General features: G+C 35.5%; 1 long non-coding RNA gene across 3 annotated transcripts in view; it reads right to left on the bottom strand.

The window, feature by feature from the left end:
* Window positions 1–8,233: 8,233 nt before the first annotated feature.
* Window positions 8,234–27,919, bottom strand: part of LOC102005678 — a 68,869-nt gene continuing 49,183 nt past the window's right edge. Inside the window, exons 1-4 of one of the 3 annotated variants that reach the window (XR_001236555.1) lie at window positions 9,411–9,543; window positions 9,248–9,317; window positions 8,740–8,963; window positions 8,234–8,627 (exon numbers count right to left, since the gene is read on the bottom strand). This is a non-coding gene — a long non-coding RNA (uncharacterized LOC102005678). The other 2 variants (XR_263076.1, XR_263077.1) reach the window with 2 other exon arrangements.

The following is a 27,919-nucleotide window of genomic DNA, read 5'->3' on the forward strand; positions in this document are numbered from 1 at the left end:
TTCCCACAAACTAGGTGGTTTTCAAAAGAGTTGAATTATATGGAGCATAAGGTGAGGAAAAGTAAGAATAAAGCATTGGCTCAAGGTCAGATTTGTGGTGTCCTTAGTCACCCCAGTCAACATAATTGAAAATTTACTGGAAATTATGAAACAAATCATGTGTCACAAGGTATGCGACCACAATTAGTCCACAAATATTATTGTTGGTATCATGAATAAATATCCTGATCCTGGAGAAAAGCATATGAATTGAGATTTAGTCACATTCTTTGGAACCTTAAGTGAACTATGTGTGAAGAGACCAATTCTTTCTTGTGACCACAAAGGCCAAAGCCAGTGTCCCAAAATTAGTGTTTTTGCTGACATTGCTACAGCATTTCCTATGACTGCAGGATAGTTCTAAGGGCTTTTCACCCAGTAGTTCTTTATATCTTCATGGCCATCTGTTGTAAATCCTCCATTTTGCACAAAATGGGTGAAGAAATGTGCCCAAGGTCTCACAGCTCCTGGCAGGCAGGACCATGACTAACCCTGGGATGTGATGTTGAACAGACTACAAAATACTAATTTTGAGGGACTGTGGTTAGCTCCTAAGAACAGCTTACCTAGCTAAAATGTTAGTAGAAATTGTCACTCTCTCTCTCCAAGGATCCACAACCCTCTAGTGCTCTATTACATAGCTTTAGAGATGCGATCAACTTTCTTAGAGGATTTGGATACAAGTATGGCTTGGAAACACATGGATACAGCTGGGGAAAGCATTCCATTTTGACCATGGTTCCATGCTTTGGCTGAGATTATGAACTGAAAGTTTTACAGAATAGAATGTTTCTTCAAGATTGTGCTTCTTTATTCCATAAGAACATTACACTTATTGAACACTGATGAATACATGTAACAGGAAGTATATTAATTAAGCTGAGTTCTAATCTGTAAGGAATCAGGCACAGACACCAGATAAAAGCATGCTAAAAGGCAGAAGGGAACTTAGTTTAATGGAAGAATTTAATGGGCCAGCATGAGAAGACTGGTATGATATATGATCTGAGAGATAGGCAGGGATCATAAACTGTACACTTATTGACCAAAATAAGGAATTTGATGGAAAGTTCTGTAGGGGGTGTGTGTATGTATGTTGTGCACATGTATGAATATGTTTTAATAAACTCTTATACTCTGCATCTATTTCTATTTTTGATAAGTATGCAAATGTACAATAAATAATTCAACAAAAATGTATATGCTAATACTCCCTAAGAAGAGACATATTAAATACTATTCTCAGGGCTGGGGATTTAGCTCAGCGGCAAAAGCGCCTGCCTGGCAAGCTCAAGGTCGTGAGTTCGGTTCCCGGTACCGGAGAAAAATAAATAAATAAATAAATAAATACTATTCTCACTCCATTCTATTTCATGATTCCATTATTATACTTCTATTTCTCAGTTTTATTCCTCAATATATAATCTTTGAATTCAGTGGCTATAGTTACAATGTTTATCTTCATATAATACAAAGCATATATACGAGTTTTCAAACAATTATGAAACTATCTAAGGGTTTTTACATATTTGCATACAGAATACTACATTACATCATCTCCTATAACTATTTTTCCTCAATATTATCTTTGTAAATATTTGTGAGATGTACTGATATTCATATATATGTGTAGTCTATTATGTAGATATGCAACAATTTTTTCTCTATTGTAATAACTATTGGTACATTTATTGTTGTTGTTTTGATTCTTTAATTAATTAAATTTATTGGTACATTTTAGATATATATATATATAATAATCATAATCATCATACGGAATTTGTACCTGTATGTGATATATCTTGATTCTTCTTTTTCTCCAGTTCCCCTTCCATCCCTTCAACTACTCTTGCCCTCCTTATTTACAAAAGCTTTGTTTCCAATTTTCCTTGCTTTTTTGGCCTTATCTTCTGCCTTCCTTTCCTCCCCCTTCACCTCCCTAGGTCTCCTTCCCATTTGAACATTTACTTCCTATTTTACAATATATATTATACACTTCAGTCTTTATTTAAACTTTCAGTTTCTCACACCAAAGAAACTATGCAATATTTACACATGTGTGTTCGATTTCTTCACTTAAGAGTATGGTCTCTCATAAGTGAAATAAATCGGACCCACATGTGTAAACATCATATTGTCTCCTTGGTGTAGGAACCTGAAAGACTAGGTAAAACTCAAAACGTGCAAAAGATGATAGGAAAGGGAAAGAAATTGTTCCAAGGAAGGAAAGACTGGGATGAGGGAAAGAATAAAAAAAGAAGGAAGACAAAACATAAATATATATATGAATAGCTGTGATGACTGTATTGCTGTTGTCTGATGGTGTATTGAAATTAATACTTAATGCTCACAATGTTTTATGTTCTGATCGACTTTGCCTGCTTGTGTCTGGTGGTCTGAGCAACTGATTTGAAGGTAACAGTATGCAATGGAATTACAATGGTGAGCTCCTACCATCTTGTCTAGTGAAACTCTGTATTATCTCTAATGTTTTATTGAAGAATTATTTTCTTATTCTCTTCAATGGTTTGAGCAATCTTTCATTCCTACATCTGATAATCTGAGCAATGTAGTTGAGGATAGTGTTACACAAAGTAATAATCAGTGTTGATTTGTATTAATTTGTCTTGAGGCCCTGTATCACTTTGAATGTTCTTGTTTTGATTTGTTTATGTTAGTGATACTGGTATGCTGCTACTGTTCTATTTTTTTGTTTGTTTCTCGTGTACTACTCTCTTTAAAATTAAAAAAAAATATGTATAAATAAGAGTATGGTCTCAACTTTACCTAGAAATATCTCGTTTATCCTTCTTTATGGCTGAATAATGCTCCATTGTATAAAAGAACAACTTCTTATTTATCCACTCAAACTGATGACCATTTGGCTGTTTCCAAGACTAGCAGTTACAAACTTTGCTGCTATAAACATAGGAGTGCATATATCATGGTGATATGTTGTTTTTAATTCTTTTGGAAAGGTACCAAGGAGAGGAATAGCTGAGTTAAACTGATTCTCTAGTTTTAGTTTTCTGAGGATCTCCACACTGATTTCCACATTGGTTGCACCAGTCCACACTCCCACTAACAGTGGAGAAGTGTTCCTTTTTCCTCACAGCCCTACTAGTATTTGTTAGTGGTTGATTTCTTGATAACAACCATTGTTCTGGAGTGGGATCTTAGCATTGTTTTAATTTGCAAATTTAAATGACTAGTGATGGTAAACATTTTTTTCATATAGTTATTTGCCATTTCTATTTCTTTGTTTGAGGAGGATCTATTCATTTCAGATGCCTACTTGTGGAATCAGTTTTTTAACTGGGGCTTATAATTTTTTGTGTTGTTTACATATTTTAGATATTTGTCTGAGGAGCAACTGACAAAATTTTTTCCCACTTTGTGAGTTGTCTCTTCATTCTGTTAGTGATTTCTTTTGCTGCAAAATCACCTAGAAAAATCAGAAAAGAATGAAAAAATATTTTATTAGTTATTCCACAGAAAAAGGAATTATATCTAGAACACATAAAGAATTGAAAAAAATCAGACCCCTGTTTTCAGACTCAATCCAAAATTGGGCATCTGAGATGAATATGCACTTCTCAAGTGAAGAAATACAAATGGCAAATAAATGCATGAAAAAATATTCAACATCATTAGTCACTCAAGAGATGCAAATTAAAACATCAACATTTCGTCTCTAGAAAGAATGGCTAGTATCAAAAAGACAATGAATAACAAAAGCTGGGTGGGGACATGGGGAGAGGAAATGCTGCTCCACTGTTGGTGGGAGTGTAGAGTGCTGCAACTACACACAAAGAATTGGAAATCAATATGGAGATTACTCAAAAAGCTAGGCTAAAGGTCTCATTCAATCCAGCTATTCTCCTTCTATGTATTTTCCCAGAAGAATTAAAAATCATACCACAGCAATATATGTGCACCCATATTTATAGCAGCACAATTTTTAATAGCTAAATCTTGAAAACAACCCAAACACCCATCTACTGAGTAATAGAGAAAACAAATGTGGTCTTTTCGTGCAATGGAATACTACTCAGCCTTAAACAAGGATAAACTTGAGACTTTTATGAGTAAATCGATGCAACTTGAGACCATGATCATAAATGAAATAAATCAGACCTACATGTGTAAATATCGTATTGTCTGCCTGGTTTGCAAATTGAAAAAGTAAATACATTCCAAAATGTGCAATGGATATTGTGAAATGGGAAGAAGTTGTTCAGAATAGGATGTGGGAAAGGGGAAAGGAAGGAAAGGAAAAGGATAAAAAATGCCAGTTACATTTACTGCTAGTAATATTTAGTTCATTGAAAAGAAAAGTTTGTGCTAATATTGTTTACAGAATTTTTATGCCCATTTCTCTGCTTCTGAGTAATTACTGTGAAGATAACAATATGTAATGTAATTACTACTTATTATTCTCCTCTTATTCTGTTATGAAATTGTTCTACATTTTTTTATAAAAATAAAAAAGAAATACATTCTTATTTTAAAAAAATGAGATCATGGTTTTTGATTCTTTGTAATATTTCTTTGTGTTTGAGGTTTTATTCATAAAAATTTTATTACATCTATGTCTTCAAGAGTTTACCTATTCTATCTTCTAGCAGATGTAGTGTTTCTATTTTGATATATAGTTTTTTGATCCATTTTCATTTTAGTTTACTAAATAGTGAGAGATATGGGTCTACTTTTAGTCTTTGTCATGTGGAAAGTCAGTTTTCCAGCATGATTTACTTAAGAGTCTTTCTTCCGGTGAATGTGTTTAGCTCCTTTGCTGAGGATAAGGTCACTTAATGTGTCTCGAGTTATTGGAGTTATTTTGCATCTTATAATCTGTTCCATTGATATTGGGTCTGTTTTTTGTTTTTACCTGTACCATGATGTTTTTATCACAGTGGTCTTGTATTATAATTTCAAGTCAGGGATTGTGATGCCCCTTGCCTTGTCTATGTTGCCTAGAATTACTTTTGCTATTCTAGGTCTCTTCTGGTTCCAAATGAAATTTAGGATTGTTTTCTCTCTACAAAGTGTGCTACTGGTATTTTGACTGGGATTGCATCTGTTTAATAATTTTGCTTCACAATTTTAGAAATATGGCCATTTTCTTTATGTTGGTTCTAGTTACCCAAGAACAAGTGATATTTTCCATTTTCTGGTATCCTCTTCAATCTCCTTTTTTAGCGTACTGTTGTTTTCAAAATAAAGATTTTTTTCTTCCTTTCTTAGATTGATTCCTAAGTATTTCACTTTTTTTGATGCTATTGTGAGAGGTGTAGTTTCCCTAATTTCTCTCAGTTAGTATTTTATTTGTTTACAGGAATGCTATTGATATTTGACTGGTGGCTTTGTATCCACCTATGCTATTTATTTTAGTTATTAAATCTAGAAGTCTTTTGGTAGAGTTTATGTGGTCTTCTACATAGAGTATCATGTCATCAGCAAATAATGATAATTAAAGTTATCTAGTTGCTCTGGCTAATGTTTCCACAACTATATTGAATAAGAGTCATAGCATACATCCTTGTCTTGTTTCTGACTTTAGCATGAAATATTTCAATTGTAGACCATTTAGTAAGATGTTGGCCATTGGTTTGTCATAGATGACTTTTATCAGATTGAGATAAAGAAAATCTATTTATTTTTCAAATAAAATGTTCACTATTGCAAAACACTACTTCAATGAATGTGGCAGTATGTGTCCCATTGGTTGAAAGGTATTCTTAAATATTTTCAATATGCATAAATATAGTAATTCACCTGGGACTACTTTGAGGAACAAGACTTTCTTCAATAGCAGAAGGATGCATATCTAAGCTCACCAATAATACATTAGTCTGTGTACCATTAACTTTTTTCTCTGTCTGACTTATCAATTACTGAGAAAACATAAACACAATTCTACATTTGTGAGTGGGAAATTATGACGTCAACTCTGTCAATTTTTGCTCATATTTTGCTGTTTATATTTTATAATGTTAGATTAATTGAGATTTTAAATTTTTATATAACTAGTGATTTTCTCCCCTTACCACTCCATTGTCATTCACTCTGTCAGAGAGATATTTTAAGTAGGGAAGGCTATGATCCAAAGGTTTTATCATTACCCTGGCTGTGGGACGGAGAAGGGAATGTAGGAAGGAAGGAACAAAAGATTGTGATTAAACAGGAATCACCTGAAAGCATCTAGTAAAGAGATAATGAAACCTTGAACTAAGTTTTGTTTTCCTAAGTGAGGATGGCCTTAGATTTGTGATATGTTTCCAGTAGTCAAGATTTTCTCATTAGCTGAATATGAATGTGAGAAAAAAGAACTTTCGACTTGAGCAACTGACTGGAAGGAGGAGTGTCTTTGTCTTCTAAAATGAAGGTTTGACACAGTATTTTCCAGAAGTAACTGCACTGAGATCCCCAGGCTCTTTCCAACCTTGTCATCTCACAGGTGGACTCTATTGTTATCTTCAACCTGGTGTACGCTTTCTGACTTCTTTAGTTAGTATAATGTGGAACCATCAAAATGATTCCAGCCAATTTCTGAGGGTCTTTCTGGTTCTCGGTTCGATAAATCTGCCTGGAAACACAACCACCATGCTGTCAAATTTCATATTTGTGAAAAATGTATCAAATAGCTTGCAAATAATTGCTATTTTCAGTTTTCAACCTTTGGGGTTGTTTGCTGCAATAGACAACCAGAAAAGATATATGAAAAAATGCCTTTCAGAAAGAGCATTAGATAAAGAGAGTTGCCTTTGGACTTTATTAAATTTGAGACCCAGGATAGTCATTTTTTAAAAAGATTTCAACTGTGTTCAGTTGAACAAATGTCTAGAGTTTTATGGTATCATTAAACCTACAAGTGAAAATTTTGGAATTACTGGCATGCAGATGTTATTTAAATATTCAGGACGAGGTAAATTTATCATAGGAGTCTATTAGTAAGAAAGAAAATAATGTCATTGATTGCTATTTTTAGACTTAGGTTATTGTGATTATTGTAAGGTAATCTAGATTACCTTCGATTACCTGTGATTATTGATTCTCTAACCCATTGATTTTTCTACTCAATAAATATTTCAGCGCATTTTGTATATTTTTAACTCTGTTATGTTTCAGGCATGTTTCTGCCTATATGGGTTCATGTTTGCTACGGTTGTTGTATGAATTGGTTTCACTTCAAACTCACTTCATATAATAAGTTGGGTACTTCTAGACTTTTTTTCAATAATAACTCTACTTTCTATCACATTTTTACAAAGAGATTTACATTTTATTTTTATCTAGACTTGTCTATGTGTCTTATGCCTATCATGAATATGTGTACTAAATTTAGTTTAAGACCTCCTAGATGGTCCCACTGACCTGCTGATACATTTCATTCGTGAATGTATGTATCAACCCATTGAGCACCTGTCATTCAGTTTGGTAGAAGTAAGAGGATTCCTGTAGCTGCTGGAGAAGGAACACAAGGAGGTTGTGGACCAGAGGCATCCAGAGAGCTTCTTTGGGTTTGACTCTTTATGCTTTGATATTTCTCATAAATGTTCTAACTAAGAATGTAAAGATCAGTGAACTCAAGTGCACTTGAAAGAAGTGAATTCAATAGCACTAAGGGGTAAAATTCCCCAGCTTTCTGTAAGACCGGATCACTCCTAAGAAATCCAGTCTTTGGCCAGGTGTCATGTGCAGATGTCTTATAAAAGAATTCAGTTTAGTTTAATGTTTGGTACAACTAATGCTAATTGGAAGGATAAATGTCAGAATGCAAAGATATACCTTAGAAGTCCCAGGAAGCATTAGATGAATGAACTGTATTTTATATTCTTTTCACCATTTACCCTCATGTGTAGATGTACTGAACTCCATAATTTAGAAAAATAATTTTAAAAAGCTGAACACTTAGTCAAAGTTGTTAAAAATGATATCTATCTAGCATTTGCTATTATTCTTTAGGTATACTCTTTTATTAACTATCTAAAATAAGCCTGCAAGACAAAAGATGACAATGTTCTCATTCAAATGTAATACCTGTCTCCTGTACAACGTTCAAGCCAGGATTTAACAAACATAGCCCCTATGGCTTCAGAGGAGGGGCTTCTCACTCTCTTCTTCTAAAGGAAACCTTGAATCTTAGCACTCTCATCCTGGAAGGAAAGCCAAACACTCGGACATGAAGAGATTTTTTTTTTTCCAAGTCCAGTAAATAGCAGAGTCAGGATTTAAACTTGGTTCCATCTGGTTCCAAATCCAGGGATTTACCCATTCCCCCACTCCATATCAGCCATTTTTAATCCTCATCACTGTAAGCAGGAGTCATGTTCTTCCCCAGCAATACTGCTGGCCAGGACAGCAGGAGCTTCTGTCCACTCCAAAATACTGAGTGGAGACATTCCACCATTTCTTTACATCTGAGATATTCCCTTCTAGAAGAAAAATTGGAGATTTCGAAGAGTTACTTTGTTGCCCAGTGCTGGGTCTTTCTTATGGGATAGGCCAGCATGCAAATCATATACTCTTCTTGATGGGCAAGTTAACATTTCTGTGAGAAGAACACTGCAACCCTGCCGCTGTGCCTGTGTGGAGATTGGTCAGTGGAAGTCAGCAGAAAAGGAAAAGAGATTGTTATTTTGGTCACAATTCCAAACTGCTAATATTACTTTTTCAGTAACAATTTTTTCCCTTTACCTTATATCTTTTTCTGTGTTTCAGTTATTTCAACATACAGCGAAAGAGAAAGGCAACACCAGTTGTAGAGAAAAGTGTGGATTGGCCATTTCTAGAAAAACTTATCCCTCAGTATTTTCTAAAGTAGTAGAAAACTCATTTTCAAGACTCCAACTCTCTGCTTCCAGATATGTTGCATCTTCTAAGCTTCTTCTATACAGAAATTGTGGAGTCTGGAGAGGCAACTGGGAGAAAGTATTAATTACACAGACTGTACTACAAACTGCAATTTGATTACCATTCAGTTACAATCAAAACTCAAACATTTATGGATTACCTTAACCAATTTTCACCTACAAAGCTTATTGGACACTTCTGGAACAGATATAATGATCTGAACATTGACTTAAATCACAGTGCTAGCAAATCTGAGTGTGTTGGGAGAAAGTGTCAGGAATTGGATGAGGCACCGTATCAATGCCACCATCACTCATTTTAATTTCCATGAAATAGTTGATTTCCTTCATACCCGACATAATTCCTTCTAGGGTTCCTGAGCCTGAACGAATGTGCATGACCACTCCATGGCAAACACGCATCTGTCCAAAGAGAAGATGAGGAGCTAGTGAAATTAGACCGTGGCTCTCTAATTCCCCTTAAAAGCTGCCAGTGAATGAGAGCATCAGCTGTACCATATTGGGTTAAGTAGGCCTCTCTACACCAGGCGATGAGGCACATCCTGTAATAGGGATGACTCAGCATCAACAGGTGTCTGCTGGCTTTGCCAACCAACCGCCTGTTGCAATGGACTAGAGCAGCAGCACATTCTTGATACCTTGCAAGGACTGGGAAAAATAGCAGGTCTGTGTCTCTTCACAGAGGGCAGGGATTTGATTGAGGGCAGATGTGCAGGGCAGACCCGAGTGCATAAATGCATGTCCTCAAAGCCAGTACTGCCAACTGCCACACCAGCAGCCTGTTGGTTTTCACTCTCTAGTTCCATGGAATCTCTGAGTCAACATCAACTGTCAATGAAACTACTTATAGCAACACCATACAAATGCCAGAAATGTTACAAATCAGCTTTTCAAAATTCTTTTTTATTTTAACTGTGTATATAGTACCCCATAAACAACCTTGCATGCTATACAAGTTTTGATGTTATGATGTATATTATACAGAGAAATAAACCGAGGCTCAAAAACAATGAATTCTCAAAGTTACATAGTTCATCCAAGAAGAAGCAGGGAAGATCTGAGTTGCTTAGTTTTCAACCATGTATTTTTTCCTAATACTCTGAACTGCTAAATACATGATTAACATTTAATTTTCAGAGACTTTTGGGAGAATAGTTGAATTAAACTCTTCTGGAATTGATAGAATTGAAGAACAATAATCTCTTGATTTATTCACTTGGAGCAGTTAAAGAAAAAGAGATACAGATTACCTTACTCATACAGATATTGTTCTGGTCATCTATTAGCCATACACATTTCTCAGCTAGTATTGTGGAAATTACTTATGGTGTCTCAAATAATATGTATTAGTATGATCATATCCTTGTTCCTCCATCTTTAACTATAAAACATAATTACATTGCTTAGTTTTAGAAGTATATATATGTATATATAGCAAAATAGATATATAGATATATATATATATCTTTATATATATATGTATAGTTGGAGAGAAAGAGAGAAAGATTCCTATAGACCACAGGATAGATATATAGGTATAGAAATAGACGATGATATAAATATAGATTATAAAGATAGATACAGATAGATATAGATATAGATATAGACATAGATCCTGATAGGAGATCCAGAAATGCTTCTGTGACTCCATAATCATGAGAGCCCCCATATCATTTTATCTTTCTATTCTGCCATTCTACACTTCCATCTTCTCACAGTTTAAGCTGTTTAATTTTATCTTCACAATTCAGTCCCAATAAAAATATTCACGTAATATCCAATATAAAAGAGAAAGGATGCAGAAAAGATCATACCTATCTCCTTTATAGATATTTCCTGGTAGTTACACATAGGGGTTCTTATAACCTATTAGGCAGTGCTTACATGACCACACCTGTCTACAAGAGGCTTAAAGATGGGTCTACAACTTGGAAACCATAGGTCACACTACTATTGGAAAGGTTTATAACAGGGAGAGTTGGGGAGATTAGATCTTGGTCTACAAATAATGGTGGCTACACATCCTCTGGAGACTCAGTCTGTGTGAAATCAAATGGAAAATATAACACTGAAAAGTATAGGCAACACACAGTGAAAAGCATTTCCAAAAGCAGCAACACTGAGGCTAATTTCTTAGTGCTTTCAAAATATGATTCTCTGAAATAAATATTTTATGTTTTATTTCTTAACTCTCATTTACAAAGGCTCTTTAAGAGAGTCACTATTTACCTGGCAATTTTACCAGTAAAGAAACTAAGATATAAGCATATTAAATCCATTACCTAAGGCTTCACAACAAGAACACTACAGAGCTGGGATCCATATCAATGTCATTGTTATCAACTATTGCCTTGCATTAGCTTGAAGACAATCACATTTCTGTTATCAGAGAAACTCAATATGAGTCCTGTTTAATTTATAAAACCACAAGAAATGAAGTGACACGTGTGTTTTTTGTTTTTTCTTTGGTACCAGGAATTGAACTCAGGACCCTGAGCTTTCCAGGCAGGTGCTGTGCCTCTGAGCTGTATCCCTGGCAAGTGACATGTTTATGCTCACACAAACAACAAGTGGTCAAATGCTGCTTTTGACACAGTGCTTTCCATTATGCGCTCGTATGTGTGTATATATAAATATATATATATATATGCATTAATAATGTGACAGTCAATTTACAAACAAACAAACAAACCCTAAGAGCACAATAATTAAGGAAGAGAGGGAGACAAGATCTGCACAGGTCCTATGTTTGGCTATTTCTTGAGGCAGTGCTGGCTTTCTTTGTCTTCACTGAATTTGAACACATCATTGAGTGAATCACCGTGTTGCTGACATGCATGAAGCAGATCAAGTATTTTATTTGATTGATTACTCAATGACAGAATCATAAAGGTTCGGTTTGGTTGTCATTGTGAAACCAGGCAAAAAGAGGTTCATTGAGACACATAAACATGCCAGCATTACTCAAAATATAGTTCTCATTCATGCACAGAGAGAAGCGCATAAAAACGTCTGGGTTAGATATAGAGAAGAATATGGATTGTTTGGAAAGAGAAAGTATAGGATCTTTGCCTGAACACCAAGCTACCTGTTACATGGTAATTATTTTCAAATTTTGACTCATATGAAGAGTGGATTTGATATTATTTTCTGCTTTTAAGGGAGGAGATCTATATCTATATCTATACTATCTATTTCTACATCTGCAGCTATATCTATATAAGGGAGGGTATATATATGAAACCGTGATACTTAAGACTTGACTTTGCTATTCGGTAACTGTAGACACAAAGCTCTCACCATGATACCACAATTCCTTTCAGTAAATCAGATCACGCCTCATTCTCAGCTCATGACTGGAAAAAAAAGCTTATTCTTAGTGTTATCAGAATGTCACCCAAAAGATTCATAAGATCAGAGGCAGGGTTTTGGATAGGTGACTGGGTCAGGGGATCACTATACTCATCAGTGGATTAATCTGCTTATTAGTTCTGAGCGGGATGTGCTGTTAAGGGGTTGGGCTTGGGTGGAAGAGGAGGGCCATGGAGGAAAAACCTGGAAGGCTGTATTTCCTTACCAAGCTCCTTCTATCTCTCTCTGCTTCCTGGCTGCCAGGGCATGAACAGCTGTCCTTCCTTCAGGTCCTTCCATCGCAGCATTTCTGCATTGGAGCCAACTGGACATGGAATGAAATTCTTGAAACTATAGCCTAAACTATAGACCACAATAAGTCTCTCCTCTTTTAAATTTTGGGTGTCAGGTATTCTGTCCCAGGGAAGAAGAAAGTGACAAAGACATAGTGAAGCTTGAGTCTTCCAAAGTGATCCTCTGTTGAAAAGAGGAAGAAAAACACACTGAGTCCTAATGTAGTGTATTTCATTTTATATAACATAATCCCATTTAGTTATCCCACAACTCTAGATCATATATGTGATAACTCCCTACTTTACAGAGAAGAACATGGGGCTTCACAAGTGTTGCCCTATCTCTCATTATAATCTTTCACAAATTAACATTTCTGAAGATTTTTGGAGTAAATTTTTCTTGATGACTTGAGAAAGATAATTAATCCAGGAAACAAGAGCATTACTGAACTAAAGGCAGTGATGCAAACTGTGGAATACAAAGAAAAAGAGGGACATAAATACAAAGTAAGAAGTATACCTTAAAAATGTCTAATGCATGGAAGCATTTTATGAAACATATACATGTGTGATGGGCACATGAGTGTAGCAAAGGGTCAGAGAATATCGTAGAAGACAGTGGTTCACTTGACAATGTTTTTAAGAGAAGATATTTACAACATGGCTTACGTATCTGTAACTGGTTGACTAAAAATTATTAGTCTATCTATTTTGTTAGAGTACTAAGAAAAATCCAACTAGTTATACAAACTAGCTTTTCCCTCCTTTCTCATATTTTTGAACATTTCACTTGGATTCAGAAGTCCTACAAGCACTTATGTGTTAGGACCTTGCTGCAGTTTGCATCTAGATATCCCCCCAAAACCACTTGCAGCCATGGGTGTGTGTGGGCTTCTAGAGTTTATGATTGATTCATGGTCCAGTGTTGGGAATATAAGTGTGAGTGACACCGCCATTCCAGAGTGAGCAGCCTGCATACAATATAAGGGAGGGAAAGAAGCTTGCTCGCTGCTCCTCCCTTTTTGCTCTTGTTGCTTCTTGCTGTCCTCTGCGTCCATGAACTGTTGCCCTCTGCCACGTGCCACCCTGCCTTGGACCCAGCCAAGTATGGACTGAAACCTTCATAAACTGTCAGCTAAATAAACCTTTCCTTCCTTAATTTTAAGTGTCCGGTATTTTGTCTCAGCAACAAGACAGAAAAGTAACCAAGACAGCCATGTCCAACAGAAATGAAATTTAATCTCTTTCAATGGCTTGAACATATCATCCATTGTTGCTGCAGTTGAAAATGTTGACGTTAAAAATGGGTAATTGAGAATGGCAAGTGCCCATCACCCCAGCTATTTAGGAGACTGAGCTGAGAGAATTGTTTAAGCCCAGGAGTTTGAGAAGAACCAGAGAAAAAAGAATGTGTCATAAAAATGCTGCTTTTGCTTAATTTTTATTAATCAAGCAATCTATATTCATCATAGACAATAGTACTCAGTAGAACCAAATGAAGATAAATATAATGAGAAAAGAGTATACACACTCTAAATGTGACTGTCAAAAGATCGTAAAACTTGGGATATCAAAAAAAAAGCATTCATATTCACTTATTGACCCTTTAGTATTATTAAATCTGTTTTTCAAACTCAGCATTTCTGATATTTTGGGCCAGATAATTCTTCTCACATATAGGGCATAAAGTGTGGTCTTTGATCTTTCTGGCACCAAGGACCAGTTTCATGGAACACAATTTTTCCACAAATGAGGATGGTGGTGGTTTAAAGATGATTCAAGCACATTACTGGGCTATAAATACAGATGATCCTTTGCTTGCTAACCTACTTCTCACCTTATGGTGTTTGATGAAGTCTATAACCTAAGAGGTTCATGATATTATGTTTTATTTTTCCATTCCTTGTTTTTTAGAAAGAGATAGACTTGAATATATGCACAACTATGTTTACATATGGGCTGTTTACATTGTGGGCTGTGGACCCCAATTAGTATATTTAGCAATATCCCTGATTTTTATTCACTAAATGTCAGTAGCACGACTACCATGCTATAAAATGGAAACTGTTGGTAGACATTGTAAAACATGCCTTATGAGCCAAAACCCTTATTTGCAAACACTGGGTCGAAGTGCATCGTGTATAATTTTCTCAGAACACCAAAAAGTAACTGTTATTTTACCTTATTTTACAGGTAAAGAAACTGTTAGTAAAGAAAGCTTGGTAAGTTGGTGGTTCCTTCAGCAATTAAAGAGAATAATAAAGATGTAGACATAGCTGTGCATATATCCAAGTCTATCTCTCTCTAAAAACCCAAGAATGGAAAAATAAAACATAGTATCGTGAAACTTGCCTTTATCATTACCTTAAATACACATATGTTAGCCACATGTAGGAATACTCATTATTGATTACAAAATTCTTTGAGGAACATTTATGTCACTTCTTGCTTTGAGTATTACAAACATTCCAGTTAGCATTTTGCTGTATTGAGTGCATTTCTTTCTTCTTTGTTCCATCACTTAAAAGTTCATCAAGGAATGCAATATTCCCAGTGTAACATTTCCAGATGAAAAGGTGGTGATAATAATACAACAGGATAGATATCAGCCATAAGCAAGTATAATCTCAGGAAAACTGGTATACAGTATTAGTCATTTTCCTGTCCTTAGAACAAAAATACCTGACACCCAGAATTTAAAGGAAAAGGGGTTTATTTTGACTCATGTTTTCAGTCTGTTGTTGCCTGGGTCTAAGGCAGAAAGAGCATGGCAGAAGGGCAAGGCAGATGAAGGGGGCTTAATGGTTGGCAGCCAGGAAGTAAAGTGAAGATAGAAGCTCAAAAAAATGCACTTTTTCAGATCACTTCTGCAATGAGCCACCTCCAACCAGGCCCTATCTCCTAACAGAACATTCAGCTAATAGCTAATAGTCTAATAAACTCATGGATGGATAAACTCACTGATGAGTATAGGCCCCTATGATTTTATCACCCTCCAAACACACGAGAATTTGGAGGACAGCCTAGATCTACATCATAATATTCCACTCTGTGTTGGCTTTCAAAGTCTTAACCACAGTGCTGAGAAGTCCAAAATCTTCTCTGAGACTAAAGGCAAGTGGTAAGTTCTGAGTTCCTGATAAATCAAAAAGAAAATTCTGTGCACCCAACATAAGTGGTGCCCATAAACATTCCCATTCTGTAAGGGAGAAATAGAGGAATAGAAAAGATTCAGACATAGGCAAGATTTAAGCACAGCATGGAAAACATTAAATCCTGTCACTTATATTCAGTACCCAGACCAGACTGTGGTATGATGTGAGCTCCTAAGGACTTCTGTGATATCAGCCCTTTGACATTGGCAGTTGCAGCTCACATAGCCTTTCCCTTAAAAAGCATGTGATCCCTGCCTGCTATTTGCCTCAGTAAAAGTTCCAGTCTTAGCCTCTCCAATTCCTAGAGACCCCATTGTACTTCTGGCACCACTCTCATCTCACAGCTTCACGTATCACCAAGACAGAGTCACCAAGCAGAGACTGTGACCATGACATACACTTTTGCTTCTTATAGGACTTCCTCTGAAATATAAGTGAACCCTCTGTGACACCATAACTTGCATTCTGCATGACTGAAAAACCAGAAGCACATGGATGATATCAAGGTCAGCTACAAGCTTAAGTAGTTACCAAGCCTCATTAAACTAGGATGTAGTAACTTCTGAGTGGCTGTATGGATGAACTTGAGGATATACATCACTATGTGTTCCTAAATGAACAGGCATCCCATAGACCAATGATGATGAGCCTTTTAGAGACTGAGTGGCCAAACTGCAACCCAAAAGTCACATATTTATCACAGGGTGCCAACACTACAATTAAATCTGAATACTGAGATTTTAATTTAGAAAAAGACACACTCATATATTAAAGAAACAACCAGTACCAGAGCTTTTAATGATACAAAAAGCCCACTGTGACACATGTCACAACTTTGCCACCATTACCATATACTGTCCAATAAAAGTTTTATAGGTTTTCACCCTTGAGTCTGTAATGGGTGGATTCTGGCTGATTTCTGGGGTGTTCTGAAGCCATCTTTCTTCTTGTCCTTGTGCACAGTACTTGGTTTATTTTTAAGGCTAATCTACTTTAGCCACCATGCTCTCCTTCACTACATCTTTGTGGGTGATTCCTTCTAGAGAAACTGCTAACTTGTTAAATCATTCTGTTCTGCCATTTGTCTCTGGTTCTTACTGTAGATATGACTAAAAGCAGACAGAAATACCTATGGCACAACCTGAATGTTAGGCTATCTTGAAATATCTTCCACAAGATTGATTAATGATTACTTAATTGTTCACTCTTAATCTCAGTCCCATGTAAAAGTTCAGGACATGAGAAAAATGAAGACAAAATTTCTGCCAAGGTGTAACATACATGTTCTCTAGTCCAGCTGCCAGTGATGTCCTTGTTCAAAACTGAAACAACCTGATCCTGGACTCTACTGTCTACATTCTTATCAGAATTCTCCTATTCTGATATTCTGGTATGCTCCCGTCAACATCAGCTTAGAGTTTTCTAAGGCTTCTCTACCCAACATCTCCAATCTCCAATTTTCCCAAACTCCTCCCAGGAACCAGTTCCAAAGTATTCAATAAAATCCCCACTCCTTGTAGCAATATCTGTACCAGTCACTTTCCCTTTTATGCAACAAGATATCTAACACACAAAATTTAAAAGAAGAGAGGTTGCTTTAATTCATGGTTTCATTCCATGGTCATCTGGCTCTAAGGCAGAAACAAGATACCAGAGAGAGATGGCAGAGGAGGTGGTGCTCAATCAGTGGTAGCCAGGAAACAAAGACAGAAGGTAAGACCCTAGAACAATACATTTTTTCTGGTCCCATTGCCATTTATCCTCATCCAACCAGGCCCTACCTCCTCACAGTGAATTCAGCTACTACACTCATCAATGAGTGCATCTACTAATGGGTACAGCAGCTCCATATGACCATCACACTCCAATCACAAGAGACTTTTATAGAACCTTTTGGATCTCAACAATAACTGGCATGTATTTTTATCCATGTTTAAATCACTCTTCCAAAATTAGCATATACTACAAGAATTTTTTTCTACTATTTAGACTTTTTTTCTCTCTCCAAAGAGAACATAAAATTTTCCATAAATTCATCATGATCTTCCCAGAAAAGAGAACAATTTCTTCCCAAATAAGGAGTGTGGGAATCTACACTATAATTTTCAGACTCCAGACTCATGATTAAATACTGCTTCCTTTCAGAAGTTTCCAGAGATTTCCTGTTTCAGATAGGCTGAATTTATACATTCTATTTGCCTTTTTAAATTTACCATTTGTTGGGACAGACAACCTTATTTCTATTTTCAGGAGTCATTTTTATTATCTAATAATTATTGAATGCTCTATACTAGGCAGCATCCCAGATGTTAAAAATACAGTATACATAAAGTTTACCAGGCTCTAGTAGTCTGTGTACAAAATTCAGGTTTTAAAACATAAAATATTAAGTGTTCCTCTTCTACCAGTCTATTCTCACAAGACCTCAGTTGTTTGAGCTTTCAAGCCTCCATTGCCCTCTGCATAGAGTGATATATCTGCTCTCTTCCATCACCCCCTTCTTAAGGATAATATCTATGCATTAAAAAGCCAGCCAAAGCTTCTTTACTTCTGTGAACATATCAGTGTTGCCAAAGCACTATAATTTTGTCTTCTAATTGGTCCACATCCAGTAAGACATTTCTCATCCCCTGCTACAATGATTTGTTTACTTGTCTTCCTTGAGGATCAGAGACAGTGATCTTCATCTTTATGTTCCCTGAGGCCAGTGTCATTTTCAGTGTCATAGCAAAGGCCTCAGTGCACACTTCATAAATAAATGAGAGGAAGAAGGGCAATGTGTGAATATCCTTGGCTTTGCTCATTTACAGCTTTCAACATTCCTCCAAAGGACAGGGAGAGCAGAAAAGTCACTGAAGAATATTTGAGTCAGTATTAGAAAACTTACTGGATGGTAGGGACTATCTTGATTTTTCTTAGAGAGGAATTACATTCTAATGCCTCAGAGGACAAACAGAGATGCAGTCTATTCAACAGCATGGACTATGAAATTTAAGATGCACATGAAAGCTCAAGAAGTCTCCCTGCTGGTCATTGAATAGCATCTACATAGTTTTGAGCTTCCAGAAGAGTCTGCTTGGATAATGCCCATGAAGTTAAAAAATATGTGGTTAAGAGGAAATAAAGAAGCAAAAAGAAAGATATGAAGCTGATCAATACTCAATGTTCAAGTCATCTTGCAATTTTCATGTTTTATTGCCCTTGCCTACAACAGCGTAAGAAGCTTTCAGGCCAGCAACATGTAATTGATTCATCTATTTAACCTCATTGTTTTTCTCATTGCCTGATAGACCAAGTCCCTATTTAATGGTTGTGGAGTTTCATTATGGGTCTCATTTCTCTACAGGAATGTTCTGTGGCTACAGGACGACTAGACCAAAAGCTACCTTGGGTACTCTCAGTGTCTCCGATTTATGAAAAATGATCTACTTCCAAGTATGGGCTGGATGTAACTCATACTGACTTGTAAAAATCAGTTTTTAAATATAAATGAATGTTGTGAATCACCTGTAGAACCCAAACACCTTGAAATTGACCAAGGGGAGAGTGTTTAGAGGACAGAATTTCTCCAATATTATAAAGCAGGGAAATTCCTTATTCTTCACAGACTGCCATCTCCCCATCTCACCAGTGCCTCTTTCGGAGTCCCAGGGTCCATATTTAGGTTTACATAATCCTCTACTGGAGCCAAATCCTTATTAGCTCCAGGAACAGAAAACTAATATAGGTAATAATTAAGAGTTTAGGAAACAGAAAAGAAAAAACTCGTGTCTAAAATTGGGTTTAGTAAGGTACTTTTCTATGAGATGTATCAATTCAGGGTGTGTGGATAAAGAATACACACTTTAAACTGCGAATATATTCTGAGGATGAGTTTTTAAGTAGCTAGAAGCCCCAGTTTTATTATCTGTAACTCAAGCAAACCATTTCTTGAGCATACATTGTAAGCATATAGGAACATGTGTTGTTTTAGATCTGATGTTCATAGAGGCAGCTTTACCTTGAGTTTTGAGAGCATACGTTTTTAGAAAGGTAAATGCTATTATTTAGAAATGTTGTTTACTACCGTTTCAAATGTTGTAGAAGAGGAGGTAAGTGTGCTAACTACCCAGGAAGTATCTAGGGCAGCTCTGTAACTAAAAAATGTTCATTTTTTCCTGTAGTGAAATATATGAAGATTGCCACTCAACAAGACTAAGAAAGACTACAAATAACCCCAAGTGAATTCTGTTCAGATTTAGACAATGAATTAATCCACATCAAATTACAACAATACTTTCCATTTCCAGAAGCATATGTATTTTCAGTTGTAATTTGAGATCTGGGATGTACATTATGAATATTATTGTCAGTTGGCTACATTCAGTGCAATTATTTTGTACTGGATATTTTCTCGAGGATTCTGAATCAAAGAATCAAACTTTCTCCTAAATCACTACAATATTTTAAATACTTTACTTCTATCTCTTATTTTGGCTTTCACAAACAAAATTGATATAAATAATCTTTGTGGAACTCAAAAACCAAAGACAATTACGTACTGTAAACATGTACTAATGAAAAATTTAAAAAATAACCAGACAGATATGCTTAGTAAAAAGAACATTCATCTCTTAATGAGTCACTGAAATGTATTTTCAACTTTAGTAAAAAGTAATTTGGAGACTCATCATCAGCCCAAACTTCATGAAAAACTTTGTCTCCTTTTTCAAGGAACAAGAATTTACATTATGCGTTCTCCTCATCCTCAGGAAAAGACTAAAAGTATGCATTTATGATTCAAAGTGCCAAAACTTGAGATGACTTTTTCACATATTTCTATCATAAAATTTTTTGTTTCTTGTCATAAATTTAAATGAACAATTCCACTTTTACTAAAAAGATATCAGCCCAAATTTCTACATTCTGATTCTGTGAAACTTGATATCTGTTTTATGGTTTCTTAACAGGATGATTGCCAGGGCACTTCTAGAGTGGATATGATTATATTTGTTGATTGGGTTTGTTAATAATATACTTGCATTTGACCTCTACTAACACGAACATTAAAAAGTACATTGCAGACATTAATGATCCCAGATAGTCTGCCCATTAGAACATTAAGAAGCAGATCTGATTAAAGGGACTTGTACTCTGTACTTTACAAGCAAAATTACTCATACTTCTTTGGATTAATTGAATGTTAAGGACTACAGACATTAAGCTCTTACAGGCAGGCAGTTTTCTCCCATAGTTCTCTTGAGCAATAACAAGAACAAAAAAAAGCAAAAAAGAAAACTAAGTACTTAACTATTTTTAACTTGAAAACCTTGCTCAATCCTACTGACATGCCAGACACTTTGCTAAGCATTTTGCATATTATTTTTTAATTCACCTGACAACTCAGAACTGCGTACATATTTTTAGTTTTTGCATAGATGAAGAAACTTTGAGCCTTAGCTATTTAAAAGCAGAAGATTCAGCTGGGGGTGGTGGTATACACCTGTAATCCTAGCACTCAGGAAGCTGAGGGAGGAAGATTGCTGTGAGTTTGAGGCCAACCTGGGCTACAAAGTGACTTCAAGACTAGCCCAAAGTACATAGTGAAATCATGTCTCAAAAAGACAAAAAAGAAAAAAAAGAAAGAATAGAAAACTCCTAGATGTTAAGAAGTTATTTATTTTTTAAAAAGTATTGAATAAAAGCAATAGGAAGCTGAGCATGGTGGGGCATGCTTACATTTCCAACCCTCAGGACACTGAGGGAGGAGGATCCTTTAAGTTCAAGACCAGCCTGGGCTACAAAGTGAGTTCAAGGGCAATCTGAACTGCATGGTGAGACCCTGACTCAAAAAGACAAAAATAAATAAATAAGTAAACAAACAAGAGCAGAAAGGAACAATGTGTAATTAGCCCTATGTTTCAGACATTAGAGACAGTATCTTGACATTTAGAGCTGCCCAGAAAATTGATATCCATAATTCCACAGATGGGGACATGAAGTTTCAACAGACTAAGTCAACCAAGATCACAAATCCAATAAATGAGAAACTGAGACTTAGCTCCTTGAGTCTTGACTCCAGAGCCTAGTACTTTCCACTACCCGAGGCTGACTGCTGAATCAGTTACAGTGAGCAGTTAGTCATCTTCAGCTTCTAGTAGCACACATTCTAGGTTAAATCACAATATTTAAATCCACCACTAATATAGGGTGAAGTCAAGATCAAGTAAAATGTGTTGGAGATGTGTACTCCTATCTTTGAGAGTAAGTACTTCTCCCCATTTTGTTCTTTTTGTTTCCCAGAGAGTTCAGTTATATTGGTTCTGGACTCTCTGTACCTTCTTCCCTGTGATTGCTGAATTTGGAAGGAAGAAGTGTGGGCGTGCAAAACAGCCTGGCAGTGGTTTTCTCCTTGGGATATGTCTTGGTGAGGGAGAGCCTGCATTACATTCTGCACATTTGGCCAATTGTTTTTACCTCTCACTGCTTGTGAGGAGACTGGTGCAGAGTGAGTAACTCTTGAGTTCAAGGTTTGCATGCTCATTTGCTCCTAAGTAGCAGCACTTTCCCATATCAGCCCTATCAATAACAAAGGTGATGTTGTAGACTTGTATTTGCTTTGTTCAGATGTGTTATTTCCCTTCATTTGGGTTAGGAAGAAAGACACGTAGTACTTTATTATCTTAAAACCAACAGAGACCATTCAGTCACAGAATCTACAACAAATAAAGTTCAATGATTAAAAAATATAGTAGGAGAAATCTTTTGGGGAATTGAGAACTTCAAACTGGACCTTCATAAGTGGTTAATGAAAAAGAGGTACATGTTCTGTACACCACTTGGAAAGGAGAAGAGAACAGCTCCTTCATCAGAAACACAAGAACCAAGCTTTGAAGTAACACAGTCACACTTTTAAACTTTGGCTCAGACATGCTGATTCAATTCTATACGTCAGAAATGAGCCTCCTTTTTCTAATGTTTAAAATTAGACATTTAGTCATTCAAATATATGTAACTATGCACCACAGAATATCTCTTTAAACAACAGACCATATATACAATGGTATCCCACAAGATTATAGTGAAGCTGAACAATCCCTTTGCCTACCAACATTACCGCTATCACAGCATCATGCTGGTGGTGTAAGAAAACTCTTACACTGCCAATCATATAAAGGCACTGAACATAGTATATAAAATACATGCTACCTGACAATGAAAATAAAAAACTATCATTGATATATAGCTATTACTGATATTACACATATAATGAATATATACATATTATATATTTAATGTTGTGACCATAATCCTGTTAGGTAGATTTCAATGAATTAAGAAATGCCTAGCAGGTCAATAGAACCTGCTCCAGCTTGTATCTAGGTTAGTCATGGAGATTTCGCCTTGGGTTCTATATATGGCCTCACAACCATTCTTTTTCAGCAGTGCACCCTTGCTCCATTACTCAGCCAACCTGAGCAGAGAAATTTTATTCCATCAGGGTACTCCTGCATTTCATTCCTACTTTGTAGCCTGCTAAGAACTGAATTCCTCTCAACCATGAGCTAAGTTAAACATTTCATCCTTTAAATTTTGAGTGTCAAATTTTGTGTCTAGGAACAGGAAGGCTCTGCAACACAGAAAATTAGTACTAGAAATGGGATTACCCATACCTGTTGTCCTGAAGATTCTGGACCATCTACTATCCTGCTTGGTCTGGGTTGTTGTAGTTTCCCACTGACCTTAATAATGGACATGGTAATACTAGATGACACCCTGAAAAATCTCCTTCTCTCCATATTTATATACGGATATGTACATATCTCCTCCCCTTATATCTTGTTTCCTCAGAGTCATGAGGAGTGCAAAATGATCAAGGGGAAGCCTTAGCTTTTGGTTCAGCAGAATCACTTTTTTGTCTTCCAATAGAAGCATTTCCCCTCTGGAACTAAGACTTCTAGGACAATCAAACAAAAAGTTGTGGGAACAGGAAGCAAAATGGTGAGTAATATCATTTCAAATTTCTGTCCTTGATTTCTGAACACATGAATCCTAGTTATGTAAAAAACAGTACCACTTATTAGATATTGACTAAAAGCATATATAAGCTTTGGGAGAACCTTGCCCCACACCTAACTGGTGCTGTTATTGCATCTCTAAAAAGCCATAACACCAATCTATCACTCTAACCAACCCAAATAGATAGAACAAGAAAGAACCAGTGAATTTCATGAGCATGAGCCCATTGCAGCACTTCTTTCACTGTAAAGTATTCCATCATCAGGAGCAATGTTGTGTCAAAAACCATGATGGCTGTGAAGCATTTCATCAGCACAGAGATGATAGTCTGGCAGAAACATTGACTACATGGAAGGTAAATTCATACTCAGAATAAGTGTGTATTCTAGTAAGGGCAGGGTGTTTCCACAATAGAAGTGCAACATAATCAACCTGCCAAAATGTCACAAGCTGATCACCCTAGAAAATAAAGTTTTATTGGGAAAAAGTAGTTTTCTCTTCTCCTGGCAGATTAGACATGCATTATTGTCTGTAGCCGCATCAACTTTGGTGACTGGAAGTCAATATTATTGCTGCCATGCATAACTTCCATTCCAGCCACATAAAAAGTGGGATCTTTGTTATGACTGTATCTGATCAAATGTTTTAGAAACCTTTGGAACTACTTTATGGTAGGAATTTTGAAACATTTAGAAAAACAACCTAAAGAAGCCCTAAAAGCTATAAACAGAGCCTGATAGGTTATTCTGGTTGAATCTCAGAAGAGAGAGATGCTTAAAGGAATCCAATCAGTAAGGTCAAAGCATAGTAGATTTCAGTCAGGTACAAGAACTCCCTTGGCAGTTGAATTTAAGACTATGTGATAATGCAACTACAGCCACTGAGATTGTACAGAAGAGTGAGACTAAGGGCAGTAAACTAATTAATCTTGCACTGGAAATTTCAACATAGCCCAACATTCAGTCTGTGGCATGGATGCTATTCTCTGCTTTTAGCCAGATTTATAGAGAGAATTTGTGGCAAAAGGAAGAGCCAAAAAATTTTTAAAAACTTAAAATTTTCGCTCAGAAAACATCATGTGTAATTTGGAGCTAAAGGAGGTATGAGTGTTGAAGAGATTAACACCATTAGAAAGAAACCAAGTGCTTTGTACAGAGACAAGAGGACAGCTCAGAAATTAAGAAGACCCCAACTATCACAGGCTTAAGAGTGCAAAAGTGTGAGCCATTCATTTGTGAAGAGAGTTTGAGACAACTGTTAAAGAGGGTCAGCTGCTATTAGACAACACTAGGAAGATCAACATAAGGTTAATTAGAATTAGGGAGAAAGTAGAAGATAATACACATAGAATAGTAAATATGTTTACAGAAATTATAATAGAAGATGACCCAAGAGACAGTTGAACATGTAAGCTGACACAGCATACCACCATGATGAAAACCAAAAAAGAAGCTCCTCACAACACATTTTAATTAAAATACCTGATATCTAGTAAAACAAAACAAAGCAAAAACAAAACAACAAAAAACCCACAGAATTTTAAAAACTGTCAGAGGAAAGCAAAACATCACATTTAAAGGTAAACCCACTGCAATTACAACAGACAGCTCAACAGAAACTTTTTCACAACTAGATCATATTTTGTACAATTTGAATTCCATTATCTGATATTAAATAGCTAACAAGCAGTGGTTCAAGACATCTGATGGGACAGTCATGCATTTATCACTGATTGATTAAGCTGATGGATATGTGATAAAGGCCAGAAGAATTTGGAGTGAAATATTCCAAGTCCTAAAGGCAAACAACTTCTAACCCAGACTAACATACCCATCAAAACATTTTCTCAAATTAGAGAAAAGTTTATTCCATTAAAAAAGAATAATACAATAGATTTATAACAACAAAACTAGTACTTCTGAAAATACTCAAGAATATCTGAGACAGGTATAACAAAGTCAACACAGCCAAAATTTCATATGGAATGAATACATTAAATGAGGTGAATAGATAAAGAGCAACAAAAAGGAATAGACACATAAGGAATCATCCACAGAGAATGTACACTATGATAAGAATTAATCAACACTTCTCAGTAATAACTCTCAATGTTAATGGCATCAATTCCTCAATTAAAAGATATGGATTGAAAGACTGGATCAATAAACAGAATCCAACACTCTGTTGCTCTCATAAAACATCTAATCCAAACTGATATTCATAAATTAAAAATCAAAGCATGGAAAATAATATTTTATGCATCAGGAACCTAAAAACAAGCAAGGATAACAATTTTACTCTCAGACATGGTAAATTTCAAGCTAAAACTGATCAAAGAGACAAAGAAAATCACTACACACTAAAGAAATGATCCAACAAGACATAAAACTTGTAGACATATATGCACCAAATAATAGGGCACCTATTTTCATTAAAAAATATTATTAGAAAAAGAGATCAAGTAAGAGTTAACACATTCACAGTAGCTGATCTCAGTACTCCACATCCACAGAGATAGGTTAACTAAAGAAAGTATCACTATAGAAATACAGTAATACCTCAGTTTTTGAACACTTCTTTTTCAAACTATTTGACTTGCAAACAGAAGCATTCAGCAAAATTTGCTCACAACTGTGAACTCTGCATTGGTTGACAGACACAGCTACAGCCATCTTCCCCACTGTTTACTATCAGACCATTGTGCAGTGAAACTAGATATCAATCACAAAATGATGCACAGGAATTTTAGAAACACATGGAAGATTAATAACACACTCCTGATCACCCAAGTGGTCACAGAAAAAATCCAGGAAGAAATTTAAAAATTTCAAGATGCAAATGACAATTCTAGAAAATACACTGGAATTTATGGAACACAATGAAAGCAGACTAAAGAAGGAAGATTATTACATTCAAAGCTCATATAAGAAAAAAGAGTGAACTCAGATAATCTCATGATGAATCTTAACTTAAAAAATAACAAAAATCTAAACTCAAACCAAAAGTATGGAGGAAAGTAAAAAACTCAGAGGAGAAATTAATGAAATTGAGACTAAAAATCAATTCAGATAATCAATAAGTTGAAGCACTACATCTTTGAAAGAATAAATAAAATAGATAAAACTATACCCAAACTTATAAAAGGATTCACATCAATGCAATTAGAGAATGAAATGAAAAAGATAAAATCACAACACTCTTTCAAAATCCAGACAATAATTAGTAACTACTATTCCAATAAGTTATAAAATCTTTATAATTGATCTCCAGATATGTGTAAATTATCAAAAGTAAGCCAAGAACACATAAAAATTATGAATATTCCAATAATAAGCAATGAAAGTGAAGCAGAAAAAAACTAATTAAAAATGCCCCAGGACTTGATGGACTCACTGCTGAATTCTACAAAACATGTAAGGACGTTGTAACACCAATATTTCTCAAACTCTTCAATGAAATTAAAAGGGAAGGCATGCTTCCAAACTTATTTTTGGAAGTCAGCATAGCTTATTACAAAATTATACAAAAACTTAATTTAAAAAGAAAACTACAGGCAAATCTTCTTAATGAACTTTGATCCAAAATATCTCAATAAGATATTGGCAAATACAATGCAACACATCACTAAAAGGCTCAAACATCATGATTAAGTAAATTTCATTTCAGGGTTACAAAGATGTTTCAACGTACACAAATCACATACATAATATATTACATAAACAGGTATAAGAATAAAAACATACGATCATATCAATAGATGCAGATAAAGTTTCTCACAAATCCAACACAAATTCATGAAAAATATCTATCTATGTAGAGCAATGATATAGATGTAGATATAGATATAGATGATATAGATATAGTTATATAGATAGATGTATAGATAAACCTGAAGGAAGTAGATATAAATGAATCTTACATGAATCTTGTAAAGCCATTTATAATAAACCTATGTCAACTTTATTTCATTAAAAAATAAAAAAACTAGCAGCTTACTTGCACATGCTCCTAGGTTTCTACATGGAGATACAGCCTAAGGAACTATGCATGTATGGTTCACAACCCATTCCACTTTGGAATTCTTCTTCTTCTGTGCTTCCACAAGTTGAGAATTTTGCCTCACTGTGCCCTTTTGCCATGATGTTCCCTGTCTTTTAACCAGTTGAGTACAAACTGAATACCCTCAAACCATGAACTAAATTAAACC

The sequence above is a fragment of the Chinchilla lanigera genome, unplaced genomic scaffold (genome assembly GCF_000276665.1).
Source record: "Chinchilla lanigera isolate Chin_1 unplaced genomic scaffold, ChiLan1.0 scaffold00060, whole genome shotgun sequence".
Classification (NCBI taxonomy): Eukaryota; Metazoa; Chordata; class Mammalia; order Rodentia; family Chinchillidae; genus Chinchilla; species Chinchilla lanigera.